Source organism: Terrapene carolina, unplaced genomic scaffold (genome assembly GCF_002925995.2).
Source record: "Terrapene carolina triunguis isolate 2854851 unplaced genomic scaffold, T_m_triunguis-2.0 Scaffold613, whole genome shotgun sequence".
Classification (NCBI taxonomy): domain Eukaryota; kingdom Metazoa; phylum Chordata; order Testudines; family Emydidae; genus Terrapene; species Terrapene triunguis.
This window is the reverse complement of record NW_020664964.1, coordinates 6,820,709-6,843,968: the sequence shown is the minus strand read 5'-3', so window position 1 is coordinate 6,843,968 and position 23,260 is coordinate 6,820,709.

Sequence of the window (23,260 nt, the reverse complement as noted above, 5' to 3'; positions counted from 1 at the left end):
TCCAGACCCCCCCCTCAGCAGGCCGAGCAGAAATCTGGGGCAGCACTTGACCTTGCATGCCCCCTGACATGTCACCTATGCACAGGGGTCCCAGATACACTCTTTAAAATCCCAGTCTTGCCTTGTCCACTGTGGTGAGCACACCTACTTGTCTGCCTTTGTAAGCAGTCGACCAGGCTGGCTCCATGCAGACAGAGAGCTACACCTAAACATGCACTTGCCTGGAGGTGGGCAGAAGTATCAGGGCCAGGGCATAGGCAGCCAGGCTACGATGGTACTTCTTTAAGAGCTGTTGCAGCAGCTGTGAGCAGAATATGCTGCTGAGTTGGGAGATCAGCATGTATCTGGGGACTGGGAGGACTTGGGAGCTACCAAGAATAGTTATCCTTCAAAAGTTGATTCTTGTCATTGAAGATGTAACAGTTTGTCACATTCTGGGATGCAATTCAGACCAGTGACAGGTTGTGTCACCACTTGTGTTTTAACCTCAGTGCCCTAAAAGCTTCTGCTACAGATCTGTCGCATCTTACGCTGGGGTTACATTCCGCAGTCAGCACGTAAAGCGAAAATTGCGTATAGTCAAAATGACCCTTGAAAATCCCTTAAAATCACCAGTTTTGTGTATACAACCCTGTACAGTACTATGTATTGTATACAGCAATGTACAGTACAGTATATAATAAAGACTACATATGCAAAATATAATTTTACAGTATTTTAAATAACATTACAGAGAGATGGAAGAATGAAAGAATAAAAAATGAAAACAGTACAATACAGTACTGTAAACCTGAACAGTCACCAGTCATTCTGGATATTCTTGCTAGTCTTGTACTGTACACACTCCAATGATTAGTCTTCCTCTTCCCCTGACACCACTATCAGGGCTTGATGTCGATCCAGGAGATGATGGGCCAGGCTTGGGTGACGGAGAGCGAGTCGTAGACAAAGTGGTTGGCTCTGGTTCAGCTCGAGAAGTTGATTATGTAGGCTCTGCTGCTGCTGGTCGTTTTTTCTTTAAAAACATGGTGATTGGCAACTGTCGCTGTTGTCCCTTGAGCTCCTCAAACATTTCTTGGTACAGTCTCAAATCATCTGTAATACTACGTGTGATTTTGAGGCTTCGCTCCATAGAAGGAGCATATTCAGAAATTAAATCATTCAAGTGTTTCGCTGCTTAGAACACTTCAAAAAATGTATGAAGATTCCAAGTTGCTGGCTCTTCCTGTTTGTCATCATCTTCGTCTTCTGTAGATGATTTTATCAGTTCCTTTAACTCTTCGTTAGTCAATGTTTCTCTATGGCCCTCAATTAATTCCTCGAGGATGTCGATGAAGCCATCACCACCCACTTGCCTGGCCACCTGAACAATGAGTTTCACTTCCTTGTCAATGGTCGGGATACCCTTAAAATCATTCACACAGTATTCCCATAGGTTTCGCCAACATGCATTGACTGTTTCAGGCTTGACTGCATCCATTGCCTGTTTAATATAAGTGATGCAATCAGCAATGTTGAAGGACTTCCAACACTCCATCACATTAACATTGGGATCAGCATCCATAGCGGTAAGGATCCGTGAGAATTTAAGCCACATGTACGTGGCCTTGAAACAGCTAATGACGCCTTGGTTGAGAGGTTGGAGGATGGAGGATGGAGGTGGTATTGGGGGGGAGAAAGATGACTTCAACGTCGTTATGCGCAAACCGGAGTGCCGCAGGGTGGCCAGAAGCATTGTCTACGATCAGCAACACTTTAAAGTCAAATCCTTTCTCTTCAAGGTACTGCTTGACCTCCAGAATGAAACACTTGTGGAACCAATCCAGAAATAATGCTGCCGTCACCCAAGCCTTTTTATTTGATTGCCAGAACACAGGCAGGAGATTTTTGTTCTTGCCTTTTAGGGCATGGGGATTTGCAGCCCTGTAGAGCAAGCCCGGCTTTATTAAATGCCCAGCCGCATTGCCACAAAGCAACACAGTCACACGGTCTTTACCTGCTTTGAAGCCAGGGGCTTGTCTTTCTGATTTTGAAACGTAAGTGCGGGTGGGCATTTTTTTCCAGAAGAGCCCAGTCTCGTCAGCATTAAAAACTTGTTCTGGAAGATAGCCCCTTTCCTTTATGATTCTCTTTAAATGCACTCCGGGGCATACACACTATTTAAACTTTTTTTTTTTTTTTTTTTTGCCAACCCTCTAAGGTTATTATAGGGGAGAACCTTATCACAGGTCTAAAGACATGCTGTTGCTGTCAAGTCCCACCACAAAAATATTTTAGTGGGGACAGCAGATTCGTGTCTCACGCTGGTGGAATCGCCCGCACTTTTCCTCCCCCCTCGACTGCGTAAAGCTGAAACTGCGCATGTTAAATGCTCATAAGATGCGACAGACCTGTATTTGTGGCTCCTTAGTTGGGGCATATATATAGGCAGCAATGAGCACACACTTTGTATGCTCTACGGCTCTGATTCAACCACTTTGAACCCAACAGTCTGCCAGCAGTTATCAGACACACTTTTGTTTTTAATAGACTTGGCTAGTGTTAGCAGGTGACCCCAACACACTCACAGTCCCTAACTTCTCCGGACCGATGTGCTCTGATATGTCCAGGGCTCTCCTGCAACATTCAGAGGAATAATAAGATGCGTTTACTCATTTAAGGAGACAAAACCTACCAGTTTGCCACATTAACTGGACTTGACATTCGTTTTATTACAAACACAGCACTGTAGGTTTAGGTTAATAGTAAAACAATTTATTAACAAAAGAAGATAGGATATTAAGTGAGTTCAAATGTAAGAGATAAAGTTAGAAATCTAACAAGCAAATAATAGTGAAAATATGCCTCTAAAAGTCTAAAATTTAATCTAGCAAATTTTGGTTCAAGGCTTTGTACAAAATAGCCTTTCTCACCCACAGTCTTCCAGCAAGATGGTGACTGACCCTCTCCTCAGTCAAGATCTCTTCCAGATGCCCAAAGGTGCTGGTGCCTTTGTCCTCTTAGGTGAAAGGTTCTCTGCCCCTTTCTTTATAGTCCATTGAATCTTTGAAGTGGATTCTTCTGCAGGATATCCTGTGACACTGGTAAACCATGTGCTAGCACTTGCCAACGCTGTATACATCAGCTGAGCGCTGACAAACTCATAGCCGGAAATCAGACCAGCTCACCTGTATGTTGTTATTGTTCCAAGATAGGTGTTAGACTTGTAAAAACGTGTTTAGACTCTATAAAATGCTTGTAAGTTGCTGCATGCATTAATCTTTCTTGTAATGTCTGTGTTCCATGCTATAAGGTAATATGTAAGTTTTGCTTTATAACTGTAAAAATGCCTGCTCTGAACTTGTGTACCCAGGCAGGAAGAGTGGTTCCCCTACCCATCAAGAAGGACTGTCAAAACTACAGTGGTGCACCCATAGGAACACACATCTTGAAGAACCACTGTTACTGCACAAGGTGAGTCACTTCTTCTTGTCTAGTAAAGTTGCACTCAGAACAGGGGAGGAATTTTGAGTCAGAGGCTGTGCAAACTGTATGGTATAGTCGAAAGCTGAAAAACACTATCAGCTGCAAGACAATCTTCAGTCCAAGAAATTTAATCGGACAATGCATGACACGCTAAGGACACTCCTGCCTGAAAAGAAGTGAGCCTGGCAGGAACATCTCCCTGAGTTGGTGCTGGCCTACAACAGCCATGTCCATTCATCAGTGAGTTATGTCACTTTTTATCTCATGTTTGGGAGAGATCCCAGGTTGTCATTAGATATCCTGGAGAGAGAGGGCCACGAGGAGGATATGGTGACCAATTTGGACAACTGGGTCAAAGGTTACCATGAAAAGCTGAAGACAGCCTGTGAAGTTGCTCTACAGCTCTAGACACAGCTCAAAGTAGGAAGAAGACTTATGATCGCAAGTTCAGTGGGGCTCTCATCAGACCTGGTGACTGTGTACTAGTTCATAACCATACACACCAGGGATGTAATAAAATACAGGACAAGTGGGAGTCAAATCCCCACATTGTAGTTGCTCACAACAATCCCGAGCTTCCAATTTATACTATTCGGCCTGGACAAGGAGTTCCTGAGAGAGCAGTATATAGGGACCAGCTAAAACATTGTACTTTTACTCCAGTCAGGGACCATAGGATGCACAGAGGAGCATGCCTGGGAGAGACTGAAACCAATGGGGTATGATTCTAATCCCACAAACTGAGTACTGAAGAGAACAGGATGTGGCAAACCCAAACCCTGATGAAAATGGTCAGATCCCTCAAATTGACCTGGTGTTACCCCAGGACAGGGGAATAGAACCACCAGCGTTAAGAACGTACAAGAGAACTAATCAGTGTGTACCACCTGTTAATCTTAGAGATGATTATGTTATTAGTTCTATGCATTGTTTTAATTAATCTTACAATGTACAGTATAAAGAAGTGAAAATAGAATATTAGATAGATGTTCTTTTGTTAATTGTTAATGCTTTTCATATATAATATGATGCTTGTAAGTGTTATTGTTAATATAGGACCTGGAAGTGCTGGTATGAACATTCTAGTGGGGTTCTAGAATTTTAGCAAGGGGGAATGTCAGTGGGCTATTGGACTCTTACCGAAACTTGGTGGGGTTTTTTGGTTGGTGCTCTCCTAATACCAGGAGAAAGGGGAAGGGCTGAAGAAGAGTTAGGATCCTGAGACTGACACAGCCCCATGGCCAATTGGGAGAGGCCAGCACTCCAAGTCAGCCAGATTCACAGGGGAGGCAGGCGACTGAGGGAGTTGTCAGGGTTCCATCCCCACTCTGAGCTCTGGGGTACAGATGTGGGGACCCACATGAAAGACCCCCTAAACTTATTTCTACCAGCTTAGGTTAAAACTTCCCCAAGGCACAAATCCTTTCCTTGTCCTTGCACGATATTGCTGCCACCACTAAGTGATTTAGACAAAAATTCAGGAAAAAGGGCCACTTGGAGTTCCTGTTTCCCCAAAATATTCCCCCAAGCTCCTTCACCCCCTTTCCTGGGGAGGCTTGAGAATAATACACAGCCCAAACCCCTGGGTTTTTAGGACACTGAAAATCAATCAGGTTCTTAAAAGAAGAATTTTATTTAAAAAAAACGTAAAAGAATCACACCTGCAAAATCGGGATGGAAGGTAACTTTACAGGGTAAATAAAAAGATTTAAAACACAGAGGATTCCCCTCTGACTCTGCTTTCTAGTTACAAAACAGGAATAAAATTACCTCTTAGCATAGGGAAAATTCACAAGCTAAAACAAAAGATAATCTAACACATTTCCTTGCCTTACTTACAATTTTTGTAATCTTAGATGCTCATTTCAGGTATGTTTCCAGGAGATGTTTTTCCTGCCTGGACCCTCTCTCCATCCAGAGAAGGAACAAACAAAGAGAGCACAAACAAAACCTCCCCTCTCCCCCCCCCCCCGATTTGAAAGTATCTTCTTTCCCCATTGGTTCTTCTGGTCAGGTGCCAACTAGGTTAATTGAACTGATTAACACCTTACAGGTAAGGCAATTCAGTACAGCTGCCCTGTGTATATTTATGACACGCCCCCCAAATCATAGACGGTGCTGGACAGCCTGTTCCACACTGGCTGTGATTTCTTCCTGGAGCTCTAGGAGAAAACAGAGTTAATAAGACACATGCACCTCTAGACATACTACTAATTATATAAAAACTAACAATATTTTTCACATTTCAAGGACGATTTTAATCAGCTGATTCTGGGAAACTTTCATGGGAGAGTGTATCAGCCACTTTGTTAGAAGCCCCTGAAATGTGTTGTATTTCAAAATCAAAATCTTGGAGAGCTAAACTCCACTGAAGAAGTTTTTTGTTATTTTCCTTGACGGTATGAAGCCACTTCAGCGCAGCATAGTTGGTTTGCAGGTGGAAACGCCGTCCCCAAACTTATGGGTGTAGCTTTTCCAGAGCGTACACAATGGCGTAACATTCCTTTTTGGTGATTGACCAGTGACTTTCTCTCTCAGACAGTTTTTTGCTGAGAAACATAATAGGATGGAATTCTTGATCTGGTCCTTCCTGCATTAAAACTGCTCCCACACCACACTCGGCTGCATCTGGGTTACTGGGGCCCTTAGCACAGGGTAAGACATGAGTGTCACTTTAAGCTGGTTAAAGGCCTTCTGACACTCTTTAGTCCACTGAACTGCATTTGGCTGTTTCTTTTTGGTTAGGTCTGTCAGTGGGGTGGCGATTTGGCTGTAGTGCGGTACAAATCGCCTGTAATGTCCGGCCAAGCCTGAGAAGGATTGGACCTGTTTCTTGGTCTTTGGGACAGGCCACTTTTGGATAGCATTCACTTTGGCCTGTAGGGGGTTGATAGTTCCTTGACCCACCTGGTGTCCAAGGTAAGTCACTCTGTTTAGGCCTATTTGACACTTTTTAGCTGTAACAGTTAGTCCTGCCTCCTTTATGCGCTCCAAGACTTTTCATAGATGCTTCAGGTATTCTGCCCATGAATCAGAAAAGATGGCCACATTGTGAACATAGGCGACTGCAGATTTTCCCAATCCCGCTAGGAGACTATCTACAAGTTTCTGGAAGGTGGCAGGTGCATTTTGCAGCTCCAAAGGGAGCACATTAAATTCATACAGCCCTACATGGGTGATTAAGGCTGACCTTTCCTTGGCGGATTCATCTAGCAGTACTTGCCAGTACCCCTTGGTTAAGTCTAAGGTAGAGATGAACTGGGCACGTCCCAGTTTTGTCAATAGCTCATCTGTGCGTGGCACTGGATAGTTGTCTGGGTGAGTCACAGCATTTAGCTTACGGTAGTCCACGCAAAAGCGTATTTCCCTATCTGGTTTGGGAACTAGAACCACGAGATGCCCATGCACTTTTAGATGGGCAGATTACACCCATCTGTAGCATATCCTGGATCTCCCGTTCTATAGCAGTTTTGGCTTGAGGGGCCACCTGGTAAGGTTGGGCTCTAATTGGGTGAGCATTACCTGTGTTAGTGGAGTGGTATGCCCGTTCGGTCCATCCTGGGGTGGCTGAGAATATTGGCATGAAGCTAGTGCACAGCTCCTTGATCTGCTGTCGCTGCATACGTCTGAGGGTCATGGAGAGGTTCACCTCCTCCACGCCACTATCACTTTTTCCTCCATAGTAGACACCTTCAGGCCACTTGGCGTCATCTCCTCCCTGGGCCGTAAACTGACAAACCTTTAATTCTCTGGAATAAAAGGGCTTTAGAGAATTAACATGGTACACTTTAGGCTTTAGGTTTGAGGTGGGGGATGCTATGAGATAGTTAACAGCTCCCAGGTGCTCTTGGACCATAAATGGCCCCTCCCACGATGCTTCCATCTTATGGGACCGGAGCGCCTTCAAGACCATGACCTGGTCCCTTATTTTGAAGGAATGCTCTCTGGCATGTTTATCATACCAGGCCTTTTGTTCTTCCTGAGCATCTTTTAGGTTTTCTCTAGCAAGGGCTAAAGAGTTTAGGAGGGTGTTTTGTAGGTTGTTTACAAAGTCTAGAATGTTAGTTCCTGGAGAAGGCGTAAACCCCTCCCATTGCTGCTTCCCTAACTGTAATGGCCCCTTAATCTCACAGCCATACACAAGTTCAAATGGTGAAAAGCCCAAACTGGGATGTGGTACAGCCCTGTAGACAAAGAGCAACTGCTGCAACACTAGGTCCCAATCATTGGAATGCTCATTTATGAATTTACGTATCATGGCCCCCAAAGTTCCATTAAACTTCTCCACCAGGCCATTTGTTTGATGGTGGTAAGGGGTGGCAACCAAGTGGTTCACCCCATGTGTTTCCCACAGGCTTTTAATGGTCCCTGCCAGGAAATTAGTTCCCGAATCTGTAAGGATGTCAGAGGGCCAACATACCCTGGCAAAAATGTCTGTTAATGCCTGGCACACACTTTTAGTTCTGGTGTTGCTTAGAGCTACTGCTTCCGGCCATTGGGTGGCAAAATCCATGAAAGTCAGTATGTATTCCTTTCCTCTGGGTGTCTTTTTTGGGAAAGGACCCAGAATATCCACAGCTACTCACTGAAATGGAACCTCAGTTATGGGGAGCGGCTGGAGAGGGGCTCTGACCTGGTCTTGGGGTTTTCCCACACTCTGGCACACCTCACAAGACCTCACATAGGTAGAAACATCCTTGCCCATTACCCCCCAGGGGAAGGACTTCCCCAAACAGTCTTTGGTCCTGTTCACCCCAGCATGGCCACTAGAATGATTGTGGGCTAAGCTTAAGAGCTTTACCCAGTACTTAGTTGGAACTACCAACTGTCTTTGAGGATGCCAGTTCTCCTGGTGCCCACCAGAAAGAGTTTCCTTGTATAAAAGTCCTCTTTCTACAACAAACCAGGATCGATTAGAAGAGCTGAGTGGGTTGCTCCATGCTGCCATCCAAGCTCCCTGGAGACTGTCATCTGCTTCCTGCTTGGCCTGGAACTGTTCCCTTGATGCTGGAGACATCAGTTCCTCACTGGATTGTGGACTTGGACTTGGTCCCTCTGAAAGCAATGTAGACGATGGGGTCATTTCCGTTGTCTGTGAACCGCTTTTCGCGGGTGCACCAGGTTATATTTCAGGCTCTGGCTGAGCCTCTTGTGTAGTGTAGACGGGTTTGCCGGGGCTCGACCCTCTCCGGGGCGGCGGGGAGCCACACTGGCTCACTACACACTGGTGCTTGGGTATTTCGTCCGGCTGCAGGGTTTCCCTCGGCAGCCCTTGCGGTCCTGGAAGACACAGTAAGCCCGACCCTGGCTCAGGGCGGGGCACCAAAGCTACGTCAGGGGCTCAGGCCCTCAGTCAGGGCTGAGCAACCAGCAGGAGTATTTAGCCCAGGCCCTAGGTCAGGGCGGGGCAACAAACGCTGAGCCAGAAGCTCAGACCCTCAGTCAGGGCTGAGCAACAATAGTAGGCCCAAGCCTCAAAAGGCCTGGGAGAGGGGGAGACTGCCACCCACAGGTTGGGTGGCAGGGGGGACGCAGGCCCTCCCACTCCACTGCGTCCCAGCCCGGGGTCCTAGCAGCGGCAGAAGACCCGCTGCTGTCAGTGGGGATCATGGCTGCAACACATTGACATAGGCTCTGGCAGTGCTGCAGCCAGACTGGGGTCGGCTGCCCCCAGGCTACTTCCACATGCCCCCTCGGGGCCTACCTGGGTCCTGGTGTCGGTCTCTGGGGGATCCAGGATCATGGGTTCATCAGGGCAGGGATTGATCAGCAGGTCCGGCAGCTCCTCCGGATAGAGGGCGCAGGGCAGGTCCGGCGGCTCCTCCGGATAGCGGGTGCAGGGCAGGTCCGGTGGCTCCTCCGGATAGCGGGCGCAGGGCAGGCCCGGCCAGTCCTGGTGGCCGCCTTGGGCCGCGGGGTCTTCTCAGCCACGAGCTAGGCTGGAGACGTCTGGTCTCTCCGGTGGCTGGGGCCTGACTGAGCTGTGAGGGCGAGCTTTTATCCTTCCGGGTCGCCGCCTGACCCTCTGAGGGGCGGGCTCAGAGCTCCCTAGCTCCGCCCACTCCGGCTTCCGGATGGGCTCTTCCCCCTCCGTGGCGGCGGGGAGCCACACCGCCTCACTACACCCCCCCCCCCCAAGTCTGGCTCCCACTCGTCGGGGCCAGGCCCTTCCATCCCTTCTAGGCGGGACAGGAAGTCTGTGTTCGCATGCTCCTTGCCAGCCCTATGCTGGATGGTGAAAGCATAGGGCTGTAAGGCCAGATACCAGTGCAGTAAACAGTCATTATTATTTTTCATCCACATCAACCATCGGAGGAGGGCATGGTCCGTGACTAGTGTGAACGGAGCCCCAAGGAGGTAATACCGTAGGGCGTCACAGGCCCACTTCATGGCAAGTACCTCTTTCTCAACCACGGCATAGTTCTTCTCCCGGGGAAGTAGTTTCCGGCTGAGGTATAGAACTGGGTGATCTTCTCCATCAACTTCTTGGGACAGGACAGCCCCCAGCCCCACCTCTGAGGCATCTGTCTGGAGGATGAACCCCCGGTTGAAGTCCGGGCTGTAAAGGACCGGCTCCTGGCAGAGGTACATCTGGAGTGTCCGGAAGGCATCTTCACAGTCAGGGGACCACTGCACCTGCCGGGGGCTGTCCTTCATCAGCAATCCTGTTAAGGGTGCTGCGATGGACGCAAACTGGGGGATGAACCGCCGATAGTATCCGACGAGCCCCAGGAACTGTCGGACTTGGCGCTTCGTGGTGGGGGTCGGGCAGGCTGCCAGGGCTTGCACTTTTCTGACGAGGGGCTCCACTCGTCCTCCCCCTATAGTGTATCCCAGGTATGTGGTCTCCTGCCATCCGATGCGGCACTTTTTTGGGTTGGCTGTCAGTCCCGCCTGCCACAGGGATCTCAGGACCGCCGCCACCCGTTCCAGGTGGTCTTCCCAGTGGCAGCTATAGATCACGACATCATCCAGGTAGGCTGCCGCATAGTCTTGATGGGGCCGTAGAAGGCGATCCATTAGCCTCTGGAACGTCGCCGGGGCATCCGGGTGAACTGGTAAAGTCCCGTAGGAGTGGCGAACGCCGTCTTTTCCTTAGAGGGGTCATCAAGCGGGATCTGCCAATACCCCTTACTGAGGTCGAGGGTGGTGATGAACTGGGCCTCGCCTAGGCAGCCCAGCAACTCGTCCACATGGGGCATCGGATAGGCGTTGAACCGTGAGATGGCATTCACCCGTCGGAAGTGTATACAAAAGCGTTGTGTGCCATCGGGCTTGGGTACCAGGACCACCGGGCTACGCCACTCACTCTGAGATGGCTCGATGACCCCCAAGGCCAGCATGGCCTGTACTTCTTCCTCCACCTCCTGGCGCATCCGGTACGGCAGTGGTCTGGTCGTTTCTCGGATTACCTTCCCTGGCTTGGTCTGGACAGAGTGATAGACCAGGGTCATGTACCCGGGTAGGGCCGTGAAGGTTCCCTGGAAAGCCTGCAGGAGACATTTGGCCTGCTTGCGCCGCTCCTCCGTGAGAGTGTCGCCGAGCAGGGGAGCAGCAGGGTCCTCGGTCCGATATGCGCGGGGACCAAACTCAGGTTCTGGGGGGTAAGGAGTAATCAGCAGGCCCTCCCGCTCCCGCCACGGTTTCAACAAATTCACATGGTACCGGTTGGGCTGGCGGATCTCGTAGGTGACGGGCCCAACCTTCCGAGCTACCTCGTAGGGTCCCTGCCAACGGGCCAGTAGCTTCGACTCGCTCGAGGGCAGGAGGAGCAGGACCCGATCCCTGGGTTCAAAGTCACGCACCTGCGCCCCCTGGTTATAAGTCTGTTCCTGCCTGTTCTGGGCGGACTTTAAGTTTTCACGAGCCAGGGCCCCAGCCTGAGCAAAGTACTCCTGCATCTGGAGGACATACTTCAGGAGGCCCTGGGTTGGAGAGGGAGACTGCTCCCAAGTTTCCCGCATTAGGTCCAACAGGCCCCGTGGGTGGCGCCCATTAAACAGTTCAAACGGGGAGAACTTGGTCGAGGACTGGGGTACCTCGTGGATGGCTAACAGCAGGGGAGGGAGCAACTGGTCCCACCGGTGTAGCTGCTCCAGGGGGAACTTCCGCAGCATCTCCTTGAAGGTCCGGTTGAATCGTTCCACCAGCCCGTCCATCTGCGGGTGGTAGATGGAAGTCCTTAACTATTTGACCCCCAGGAGCTTGCAGACCTGCTGTAACAATCGAGAGGTGAAATTAGTGCCTTGATCTGTTAGGATTTCTCGGGGCAAGCCCACCCGAGTGAAGACCTTCACCAGTTCCCCGGCGATGGTCCGGGCGGTGGTGCTCCGCAACGGAATGGCCTCTGGGAAACGGGTGGCGTAGTCCACAATAACCAGGACATACTGGAACCCCGACGCACTTTTTGGGAGGGGGCCCACCAGGTCCATGGCCACTCATTCAAATGGTGTTTCTATTATAGGCATGAGGACCAGGGGTGCCCCGGGTACTCGTTGCGGAGCGGCTAACTGGCACTCCAGGCAGGAGCTACAATAGTTCCTCACCTCCTGGTGAACACCGGGCCAGAAGAACTGCATTAGAATCCGGGCGAGGGTCTTCTCCTGGCCCAGATGCCCAGCAGCCAGGATGTCATGCGCCAGCTTCATCACAGCGCACCGGTGACACCGTGGTACCAGCAGTTGGGTTTGGGGCTCCTTAGTGCGGGAGTCACGGTCGATCCGGTAAAGACGGTCCCGGCGTAGTTCGAAGTGGGGCCACTGGGTTGCACGTTGGGGATCGATGATGGTCCCATTGACTGCCGCTAGCTGTTCATAGGCCCCACTAAGGGTAGGGTCAGCTCTCTGGTCACGGCAGAAATCGGTATGGAGGAGGGGCTCGACCGCAGGCCCCGGCAGGGGATTGTCGGCTTCTCCGGTTCCTGCCTCGGGTTCTGGGGTCCCGTGCTCCTCTTCCGGTAGGGCCTCCTGGGACTGTCCTTCCAAGGCCTGGGTTGACCGGATCACCGGGTACGCAAGTCAAGGGGCTAAGCCAACAACAATTCGTTGGGTTACGCCAGCCACTGTTAACCGGACCCAGGCACTAGGGTAAGGCCGGACATCCCCATGGATGCACTGCAGGTGAATTGTTCCCAAGTGGAGGTCCACCTGGCGAACCAGTGTCTGGCCGCAGCCGGAGTCGATCAAGGCCTGGGTGGGGTGGTCACCGACAACTACCGGGACCGTGATCTTGGGAGCCTGTGGTAGCCGGGCCCTGGTGTCCCCTGCACAGACCTGACCGAAGCTGCAGTCCATTGCCGTGCAGTCCCGTTGCAAGTGTCCCGACTTCCCACAACGGAAGCAGGGCCTGAGTTCAGGGTGACTGCCACGGGAGGGGGCTCCCCTCAGACTCCTAGGGGGACTCCGGGGAACCCTCATGACACTCGGCACGGGGTTGAACGGTCCAGGCCGAGGGGAAGGTTCCGGGCGTCTGAGCCGAGGTCCCGGGCGGGCCTCTTGCCCGCGGCCCAGGTTCTGCGGTCGGTCGGGGCGTCCCCTTTTCTTTCAGTGTTCGGGCGTTCCGGCCCGGGGTTTTGAGCTCGGAGGGTGGGCCCCACTGGCGTTTCGGCCACGAGGAAGTCTTCCATCAGCGCGACGGCCGCAGCTAATGTTGCCGGCCGTTGGCGGAGCACCCAGGCCCGTCCTCGCGTTGGGAGGATGTGCACAAACTGTTCGAGGATGACTTGTTCCGTAACCTCCTCCGCCATCCTCGTTTCCGGCTGTAGCCACTGCCTACACACCTCCTTCAGAGCTTGGGCCACCAGCCTGGGTCTGGTGCCCGTGGGGTACGTCTGGCTTCGGAACCGCTGCCGAAAAGTCTGGGGGCTGACATCTAAGGCATCCAAGATTGCGGCCTTCACCTGGCTACAATCCCTTGCCTCTTCCGTAGCCAGCCCCCTGTATGCCGTCTGGGCAGTCCCTGTTAAGTAGGGGGCCAAAAGGGTGGCCCATTGGTCCTGGGGCCACCCCGCGACCAGCGCCACCCGTTCGAACGTTACTAAGAATGCCTCGGGGTCATCGTCGGGACCCATCTTGGTTAGTCGCACCGGGACGGCGCTGCGGGGCGACCCAGCCCCATCCCCTGGCTGCAGGTTTACGGGGCGCGGCAGCGCTGTCACGAGTTGTTGCAGCCGGTCTCCCAGCTGCTGAATGAGCTGCTGTTGCTGCTGCTGGAGTTGGGCAGCGGCCTGCTGCTGCTGCTGTACGTGGGCGGCCTGCTGTCGCTCTTGACTCTCGGCCAGCAGCTTAAACAGTTGCTCCATCTCCATGGTTCTCTTGGGGAGTCTTTCCCCCTCAGGCCTCTTCTCACAGGGGCCAAGGGATCACTCCCCACTTCTGGTACCACGTGTACACGGGTTTGCCGGGGCTCGACCCTCCCCGGGGCGGCGGGGAGCCACACCGGCTCACTACACACTGGTGCTTGGGTACTTCGTCCGGCTGCAGGGTCTCCCTCGGCAGCCTTTGCGGTCCTAGAAGACACAGTAAGCCCGACCCTGGCTCAGGGCGGGGCACCAATGCTACGTCAGGGGCTCAGGCCCTCAGTCAGGGCTGAGCAACCAGCAGGAGTATTTAGCCCAGGCCCTAGGTCAGGGCGAGGCAACAAACGCTGAGCCAGAAGCTCAGACCCTCAGTCAGGGCTGAGCAACAATAGTACAAAGTATTAAGCCCAGGCCCTAGGTCAGGGCGGGGCAACAAACGCTGAGTCAGGAGCTCAGGCCCTCAGTCAGGGCTGAGCAACAATAGTAGGCCCAAGCCTCAAAAGGCCTGGGAGAGGGGGAGACTGCCACCCACAGGTTGGGTGGCAGGGGGGACGCAGGCCCTCCCACTCCACTGCGTCCCAGCCCGGGGCCCTAGCAGCGGCAGAAGACCCGCTGCTGTCAGTGGGGATTCTGGCTGCAACACACTGACATAGGCTCTGGCAGTGCTGCAGCCAGACTGGGGTCGGCTGCCCCCGGGCTACTTCCACACTCCCTCTCGGGGCCTACCTGGGTCCTGGTGTCGGTCTCGGGGGATCTAGGATCATGGGTTCATCAGGGCAGGGATTGATCAGCAGGTCCGGCAGCTCCTCTGGATAGCAGGCGCAGGGCAGGTTCAGCGGCTCCTCCGGATAACGGGCGCAGGGCAGGTCTGGCGGCTCCTCCAGATAGCGGGCGCAGGGCAGGCCCGGCGGCTCCTCCGGATACCGGGCACAGGGCAGGCCCGGCCAGTCCTGGCGGCCGCCTTGAGCCGCGGGGTCTTCCCAGCCATGAGCTAGGCTGGAGACGTCTGGTCTCTCCAGCGGCTGGGGCCTGACTGAGCTGTGAGGGCGAGCTTTTATCCTTCCGGGTCACCGCCTGACCTTCTGAGGGGCGGGCTCAGAGCTCCCTAGCTCCGCCCACTCCGGCCTCCGGATGGGCTCTTCCCCTCCGGGGCGGCGAGGAGCCACACCACCTCACTACATGTACGTTTAGCTGCTGCTGTCAATGCAGGCACAGTGGTGCCCTCTGGCATTGAAGTTGCAGACAGGGTTGCAAGCGCTGGATTCAGTGCTGGCAATGGTTTTGATGTTGGTTGCTCCTCCAGTTCCGGTTCTGGGACTGGTTCTGGCTGGGTCTCTGCAACGGGATCCGCTACTGCTGTTGCAGATGTTGGCATGGGGTCTGGTTCCACCACCTCAGTCTGGGTTGCTGGTAACACAGACGGGGCCCTTGTAGAAAGCTCAGGAACAGGGATAGGTGTGAAGGCTTGCTTAGCCTGGCTGCGGGTGACCATTCCCACCCTCTTGGCTAGCTTCACATGGTTGGCCAAATCTTCCCCTAGCAGCATGGGAATGGGATAATCATCACATACTGCAAAAGTCCACATTCCTTACCAGCCCTTGTACTGGATAGGCAACTTGTCTGTAGGCAAGTCAAAAGAGTTTGACTTGAAGGGATGAATCATCACTTGGGCCTCTGGGTTGATGAATTTGGGGTCCACTAACGATTGGTGGATAGCTGACACCTGTGCTCCAGTGTCCCTCCACACGATAACCTTCTTCCCACCCACACTCACAGTTTCCCTTCGCTCTGAAGGTATCTGGGAGGCATGTGGGCCTGAGGATCTTTGGTGTGACTCCGGTGCAATAAACTGTAATCTGTTGGGGTTCTTGGGGCAGTTAGACTTTACATGCCCCAGCTCGTTACATTTAAAACATTGCCCAGCTGACTGGTCACTGGGGCAAGGTGGGTTGCTGGAGAATGGTGTGGTGGAATGATAATGTGTCTGGGGTTTTCCTTGGGGTGTAGGTGGGTCCTTGGGCTGCCCCCGGTGGTATAGTGTGGTCTCGGGGTGTCCTTCTGGTATCCGCCCAAACTGCGACCAGGGTTGTTCCTCTCTTGCTACCTCCACCCATTTTGTTCCGGTTTGCCCCGCCTCTGTGACGGTCTGGGACTGCTCGTATTGATCAGCATAAGAAGCAAGACTTTCTGCTGAATCCATTTTCTTATCCCATAAACACTGTTTTACATCATCATTGGTTATAGTCAGGAACTGCTCCTGTTCAACCAAAAAGACAGTTACCTTTTCCATAAGTGGTGTTCTTCGAGATGTGTTGCTCATGTCTGTTCCACAATAGGTGTGCGTACTTGCCACGTGCACCGGTGCCAGAAGTTTTCCCCCTAGCAGTACCTGTGGGGGGGAGCACCCCCCGCAACCCCTGGAGTGGCACCTGCCTGGCGCGGTATAAGGGGAGCTGCGCGCTCCCCCCACGCTCAGTTCCTTCTTGCCAGACAACTCTGACAGAGGGGAAGGAGGGTAGGATGTGGAATAGACATGAGCAACACATCTCGACGAACACCAGTTACGGAAAAGGTAACTGTCTTTTCTTCTTCGAGTGATTGCTCATTTATATTCCACAATAGGTGATTCCAAGCTATATCTGTTGGAGGACAGCCCTGCTGAACCCGGCGTCATCCCTGGTCTGGGGGATGATCATATAGTGCGAGGTTAACGTGTGAACCGAAGACCACGTGGCGGCCATACAAATGTCCTGGATGGGGACGTGGGCCACAAGGGCAGCCGACAAGGCCTATGCCCGAGTCGAGTGTGCCCTCACAATGGGTGGTGGGGGAACACCCGCCAATTCATAACAGGAACGGATGCATGAAATGATCCAATTGGAAAGCTGCTGAGTGGAAATCGGCTGGCCCCTCATGCGCTCAGCCAAGGCGACCAACAGTTGTGAGGATTTTCTGAACGGCTTAGTCCGCTCGAGGTAGAAAGCCAGAGCCCACCACACATCGAGCGTGTGGAGACGGTGCTCCTCACTGGATGTGTGAGGCTTGGGGCAGAGGACCAGCAGAAAAATGTCCTGATCCATGTGATAGGCGGAGACCACCTTCAGGAGGAACGCGGGGTGTGGGCGGAGCTGGACCTTGTCCTTATGAAAGACGATGTACGGAGGCTTGGAGGTCAGGGCCCTGAGCTCCAAGACTCGCCTGGCCAATGTGATTGCAACCAGGAAGGCCACCTTCCAGGAGAGGTGAGACCAGGAGCACATGGCTAGTGGTTCAAACAGAGGCCCCGTGAGGTGAACCAACACCAGGTTTAGGTCCCACTGCGGGACCGGGGGTCTAGAATACGGAAAAAGATGGTCCAAACCCTTAAGGAATCGGTCAGTCATAGCATGGGAAAATACCGTGTGCCCTTGCATCAGCGGATGGAAGGCCGATATGGCTGCCGGGTGCACCCTGACCGACGAGGGCGCCAGGCCCTGGGTCCTCAGGTGGAGGAGGTAATCAAGGATAAGCTGGATCGGGGCTGTCACTGGGGAGACACCCTGGTCTGCCGCCCCCTAGAAAACCGGGACCACTTCGCCAAATAAGCGCGGCAAGTGGAGAGCCGTCTACTTTCGAGGATGCGCTGAACCTGGTCCGAGCACGTCCTTTCCTCTCCACCTAACCACTGAGCAGCCACGCTGTGAGGTGAAGAGCCGCTAGGCTGGGATGGAGGAGGCGGCCCTGGTCCTGAGAGAGCAGGTCTGGACGGAGCGGCAACAGCCAGGGTGGAGCTACCGCCAGGCCCGTCAGGGTCCCGTACCAATGCTGCCTGGGCCACGCCGGGGCAATCAGGAGGACCCGGGCCTTGTCCGACTTTATCTTCTCCAGGACCCTGCTGATTAGGGAAAGGTGTAGAGAAGCCGGCCTGACCAGGACAGGAGAAAGGCATCGGAGATAGCGCCCTTACCCAGGCCCCCCCTGGAGCAGAACCAGGGGCATTGCCAATTCTGCCAAGTCACGAATAGGTCCACCTGGGGAGTTCCCCAGCTTCGGAAGAGCCGATGGGCCACTTCCAGGTGGAGGGACCACTCATGTTGCGAGGAAAAGTCCCTGTTCAAGTGATCTGCCCTCTTGTTCTGGGCGCCCGGTAGGTGGAAGGCCTTCAGGTGATGTCATGGGCTATACAGAAGTCCCACAGCCTGAGGGCTTCGCGGCAGAGGGCAGAGGATCGGGCCCTGTCTTGCCTGTTGATATAGAACATCAAGGCTGTGTTGTCCATGAGGACCCTGACTACCTTGCTCTCCAGGTGCGAGCGGAAAGCCATACGCGCCAGCCACACCGCCCTGAGCTCCTTGACGTTTATATGTAGGGTCAGGTCTTGAGCTGACCACAGACCTTGGGTCTGAAAGTTCCCCACGTGGGCCCCCCAACCCAGGTCCGACGCATCGGACACCAGCTCCAATGACGGGGCCCTGTCCCTGAACGGGACCCCTTGGAGCATGTTGTTTGGGGTGGACCACCACCGTAGGGAGGTGATCACAGAGTCCGGCATGATGAAGACCTTGTCCATCCTGTCCATGGCCTGGAAGAACTTCAAGGCCAACCAGAGCTGGAGGGACCTCATCCTGAGTGTGGTGTGATGGACCACGTACGTGCATGCTGACATGTGACCCAAGAGTTGCAGGCAAACCCTGGCTGCTGTCACCGGGAACCTTGTGACTGAGGTGCCCTTGACAAGCCAATCGTCCAGATAGGGGAATATCTGGACCCCCTGAGGTCTGAGGTAGGCCGCTACCACTGGCAGACATTTTGTAAACACTCTGGGGTTAGTGGATAGACCAGACGGGAGGACCGTGAATTGGTAATGATTCTGTCCCACCACGAAACGGAAGAAGTGTCTGTGCCCCTCAAATATGTGAATGTGGAAGTATGCCTCCTGTAGATCGAGGGCAGCGTACCAGTCTCCAGGATCCAGGGAGGGGATGATGGAGGCCAGGGAGAGCTTCACCATGTACTGGTTCAGACCTCGGAGGTCCAGGATGGGCCTGAGCCCCCCTTTGGCCTGCGGGATAAGGAAATAACAGGAATAATACCCCTTGCCCATGAACTCCTCTGGCACCGCCTCTATCGCTCCTAGTCCTAGGAGCCGCCCCACCTCCTGCTCGAGCAGAACTTCGTGAGAGGGGTCCCCCAAGAGGAATGGGGGCTGGGGGTGGTTGGGCGGAGAGGAAGTAAACTGGAGGGTGTAACCCCGGGAAATGGTGTTGAGGACCCATCGGTCTGAGGTTAGCTGTGACCATTCTGGGAGGAAAGCACAAAACCGGTTGGAGAAGGGAAGCTTTATTGGGGGTGGATCCCTGATGAGAACTGGCGGGGTGCTCCATAGCATCCCGTCAAAAACGCCTTTTCCCCGCCTGCTTGCCTTTGGAGGACCCAGGCTGGGGGGCAGGTTGAGACTGCCTCTGAGGGCGTCTCTTATAGTCCCGCTGCTTCTTATGGGTGGCCTCATACTTTGGGAGGGCGGCCTGGGCGGGAGTCTGCTGCGGCTTGAATTTAGGTTTTGCCGGATCCAGGACATAGAGGCCCAGAGTCTGGAGGGTCATGCGGGAGTCTTTCATGCCATGCAGCCTTGTATCTGTTTCCTCCGCAAACAGCTTTCCATCAAACAGGAGATCCTGCATGGAAGATTGCGCCTCGCTGGACAGCCCAGAGAGCAGGAGCCATGACGCCCATCTCATAGACACCGTGGAGGCCATAGATCATGCGGCCATGTCCGCAGCATCCGAGGCTGCCTGCAGGGATGCCCTAGCGGCCGCTGTCCCTTCCTCCACTAGCGCCTTAAACTCCTTCCTAGCATGCTCCTGGAGGGAGTCCTCAAACTTAGGCAGGGAGCCCCACAGATTGAATTCGTTCCGGCCCAGGAGAGCCTGATGGTTCGCCATTCGTAACTGGAAGCTCGAAGATGAATAAATTTTCCTTCCGAAAGAGTCCAGTCTCCGAGAGTCTTTGTTCTTTGGGGCTGGGGCTGGCTGATCCTGCCGTTCCCTATGGTTGACCGACTCGACCACCAAGGAGTTGGGCGCCGGGTGAGTATAAAAGTACTCATGCCCCTTAGTGAATACAAAGTACTTGCGTTCCATCTTTTTAGAGATGGGGGCCAACGAGGCCGGTGTTTGCCATAGGGCATTTGAAATCTTAGCCACCCCTTCATGGAGAGGCAAGGCCATCTACCTGTGCCGATGGGGACAACACGTTAAATAGAGAGTCTGAGGGCTCCTCCATCTCCTCTGCCTGGAGTTGTAGGCTTGCTGCCACCCTCTTTAAGAGTTCTTGGTGGGCCCTAGAGTCCTCCTGCGGGATGGAGGAGGGCGGGGCTGCAATCGCCTCCACCGGCCGGGGCAAAGAGGCTGGTGCGGTGCTCTGGGTGTCAGCTGGTGCGATGCTCTGGGTGTCAGCCGGCACCGGAGAGTCCACCACCTGGTTGGACTCCGGGCACGGTGCCAAGGACATACGTCCCACCGACTCCTTTCTCGGGGGTCTGGAGAGGGAGGCTGACGGTGCTTCCGAAGCTCTGGGCACCGAGCGAGCTCCTACCGGGGGCTGCGCCGGAGGGCACAGTTCCCACTGGTATCATTTGGCCGGCCACAACACTTGGTGCCACTGCACCTGCTGTGGCACCAGCGGGGCCGGCTGTCCGCGTTGGCTGGCCTGGCCCATCGAAGGACGGCTATGGATGGAGACTGGGCTGGCGTAAGATCCGCTGCTGTCCCTGGACCGGGAGGAGCAGTGGTGCCGGGATCTACGACGGCCACAGGACCGTGATCTCGACGTGGAGGACCGGTACTGACGGTAATAGCTGCTCCACGAACGGCCTCGAAGAGTGGACCCGCGAGGGCGAGATGCTGGTGATCGACGCCCGGGGCTGCGATGTCTTAGCGGAGACTTGGAGTGGGAGTCCGAGCGGGAACAGTGTCGATGACCATGCCGTGACCGACTGCGGTACCCTCTCTGAGACGAGGTCCCGTCGATATTCGCTCCTTGAGGACGATCGGTGCCGCGAGTCCCGGCCGGCCGGAACCCAGACAGACAGTCTGGTTGGCGTTGAAGGCAATCCACCTGGACTCTGCCCCGAGCGGTTGCCGGGCGGTGATCGGCGTCAGGAACATTCTTGAGACCGGTACTGGGCCAGAGGCGACAACGGAGACCCCAGCGGCAGCTTGCCTCTGGAGCGCGGGGCTGACATCGGCGGCGCTCCGGGCATTGGCATGGACATGACGTCCCGGGCCACCTGGAGGGCTTCAGGTGTGGAAGGTATCTGGACATTTGGAGAGGCCTGTTCCGAAGGGGCCGGGCTACTCCGCTCAAATTGAGTCGGAGGCCTGGGGCCCGGTGGGGATCGAGGACTGCCCAACATGGGCCTAGCCTCTGTCCCAGATTTCCCTCGGTGCCACTGCGAAGAGGGAGTCTTCTTGGCCCTCTTGGCGTGCCCCGTGGATGGGGAGGGGTGCCAGGTACCGGTTTGGAGCGGCGTGCCAGGGTCGGGGTCAGCGCCGACTCCATCAGGATGGCCTGGAGCTTAATGTCCCTTTCTCTTTTGGTCCGAGACTTAAACGACTTGCAAATCTTGCATCTTTCGCTGATATGGGTTTCTCCCAAGCAGCGCAAACAGTTTGCGTGCGGGTCACTTCTTGGCACAGAACGCCTGCAAGAGCCGCATGACTTAAACCCCAGGGCGAGGGGCATGCCCCGGCCCGGGCTCACTGATTAACTAAAGTAAGTAAACAGCTAACTAACTACAGGTACTAATGCTGAACGAACGAACAGTTCTGGGGACAAGCTACAGCAAAGCTGGAGCAGAGCAGTTCCAATGCACCTTCACTGGCGGCAAGAAGGAACTGAGGGTGGGGGGAGCACGCAGGCAGGCAGGTAGGCGCCACTCCAGGGGTCGCGGGGGGCGCTCCCCCCCTACAGGTACTGCTAGGGGGAAAACTTCCAGCACCGGTGCACTTGGCGAGCATGCACACCTATTGTGGAATACACATGAGCAATCACTTGAAGAAGAATCACACATTCCTTCAAAGCTAGTTATACCCCTTTCTTTGACTCATTTATCTAACGGATCCTTCATCTGGTTTACATAAGCCACATTACTTAGTCCAGCCCCTCTCTTAAGGGCTCTAAATTTTACTCTGTAAGTTTCAGGTGTCATTTGAAATTGTTTCAAAACCAAGTCCTTACATTTACCATAGTCAGAAGTATCCTCATTAGGCATCTTGTTGAATATGTCCAGAGCAGTTCCAGTCAATTTTGCTACCAACGTGGTCATCTTTTGATCTTCAGGAATTGCATGGAGGGTGCACAGTCTCTCAAAGGTGATGAAATATTCAGCAATTTCACTGGATTCATCATACTGTGGACATAGTTGCTCCCATTTGTGGAATTTTGGGGAAGTGGAGCCAGCTGCTGAAGGGTTCCGTCTTTTCAACTCCATAACAGCCAGTTTATGCTTCTGGGCCTCAATCTGGGCTTGTATTTCTTTGTCTTTTAACTCCAGGGCTCTTTTATGGGCAGCTGCCTCTACTTCCATAGCTCTCTTGTGGGCAGCCTCCTCCCTGGCTGCCTCTGTTTCTTTGAGTTTCAATTGAAACTTCCGGTCCTTTGTCTTCTTTTCTGCTTCTAGTCTGGCCAGATGTAGTTTAGTAGCTGCCTCATTGGTGGTCATATTTGCTAACCTTTCTGCCCTTACCGCAGCCTAGCCCGAGAGCGAGAAAAACCCCCACAGCTTGTGAATTCCCCTGCTGTAACTTAACTACTCTGCCCTCAGGCAAAGAAAAAAACCTCCAGCTGCTCTCAGCTAAAAAGTGTCCTTTAAAAAAAAAACAAAAAAAACCCAACTCCCTGGTTTTCAAGCAGCCAAAAGGAAAAAAAGTGTCCTTTTAAAATCCTGCAGTCTGTGCTTCTGGTTCAGAACAATCCCACCCCTGCCACCATGTCAGGGTTCCCTTCCCACTCTGAACTCTGGGGTACAGATGTGGGGACCCGCATGAAAGACCCCCTAAGCTTATTTCTACCAGCTTAGGTTAAAACTTCCCCAAGACACAAATCCTTTCCTTGTCCTTAGATGGTATTGCTGCCACCACCAACAGGGCCGCCCGGGGGGGGGGGGCGCAAGTGGGGCAATTTGCCCCAGGCCCCGGGCCCCGCAGGGGCCCCCACGGGAATGGCTGAGGCTCACCCCCGCTATCCCCCCGGCGCCTCAGCGCATCCTGGACAGCGCTGCAGCCGCGTGGCTCCGGTGGGCCTGAGCTCCTCCCCGCTCAGAGCCGCATGGTAAGGGGGCAGGGCTGCGAGCTCCGGGCTGAGTGGCTCCTCCCCTTACCATGCAGTTCTGAGCGGGGAGGAGCTCAGGCCTCCCCGGAGCAACGCGGCTGCAGCGCTGTCCAGGGCCGCTCCTGGACATGCGTGCTGAGGCGCCGGGAGTTGGGGGTAAGCGGCCGGGGCCGGGGGGGTTGGATAAGG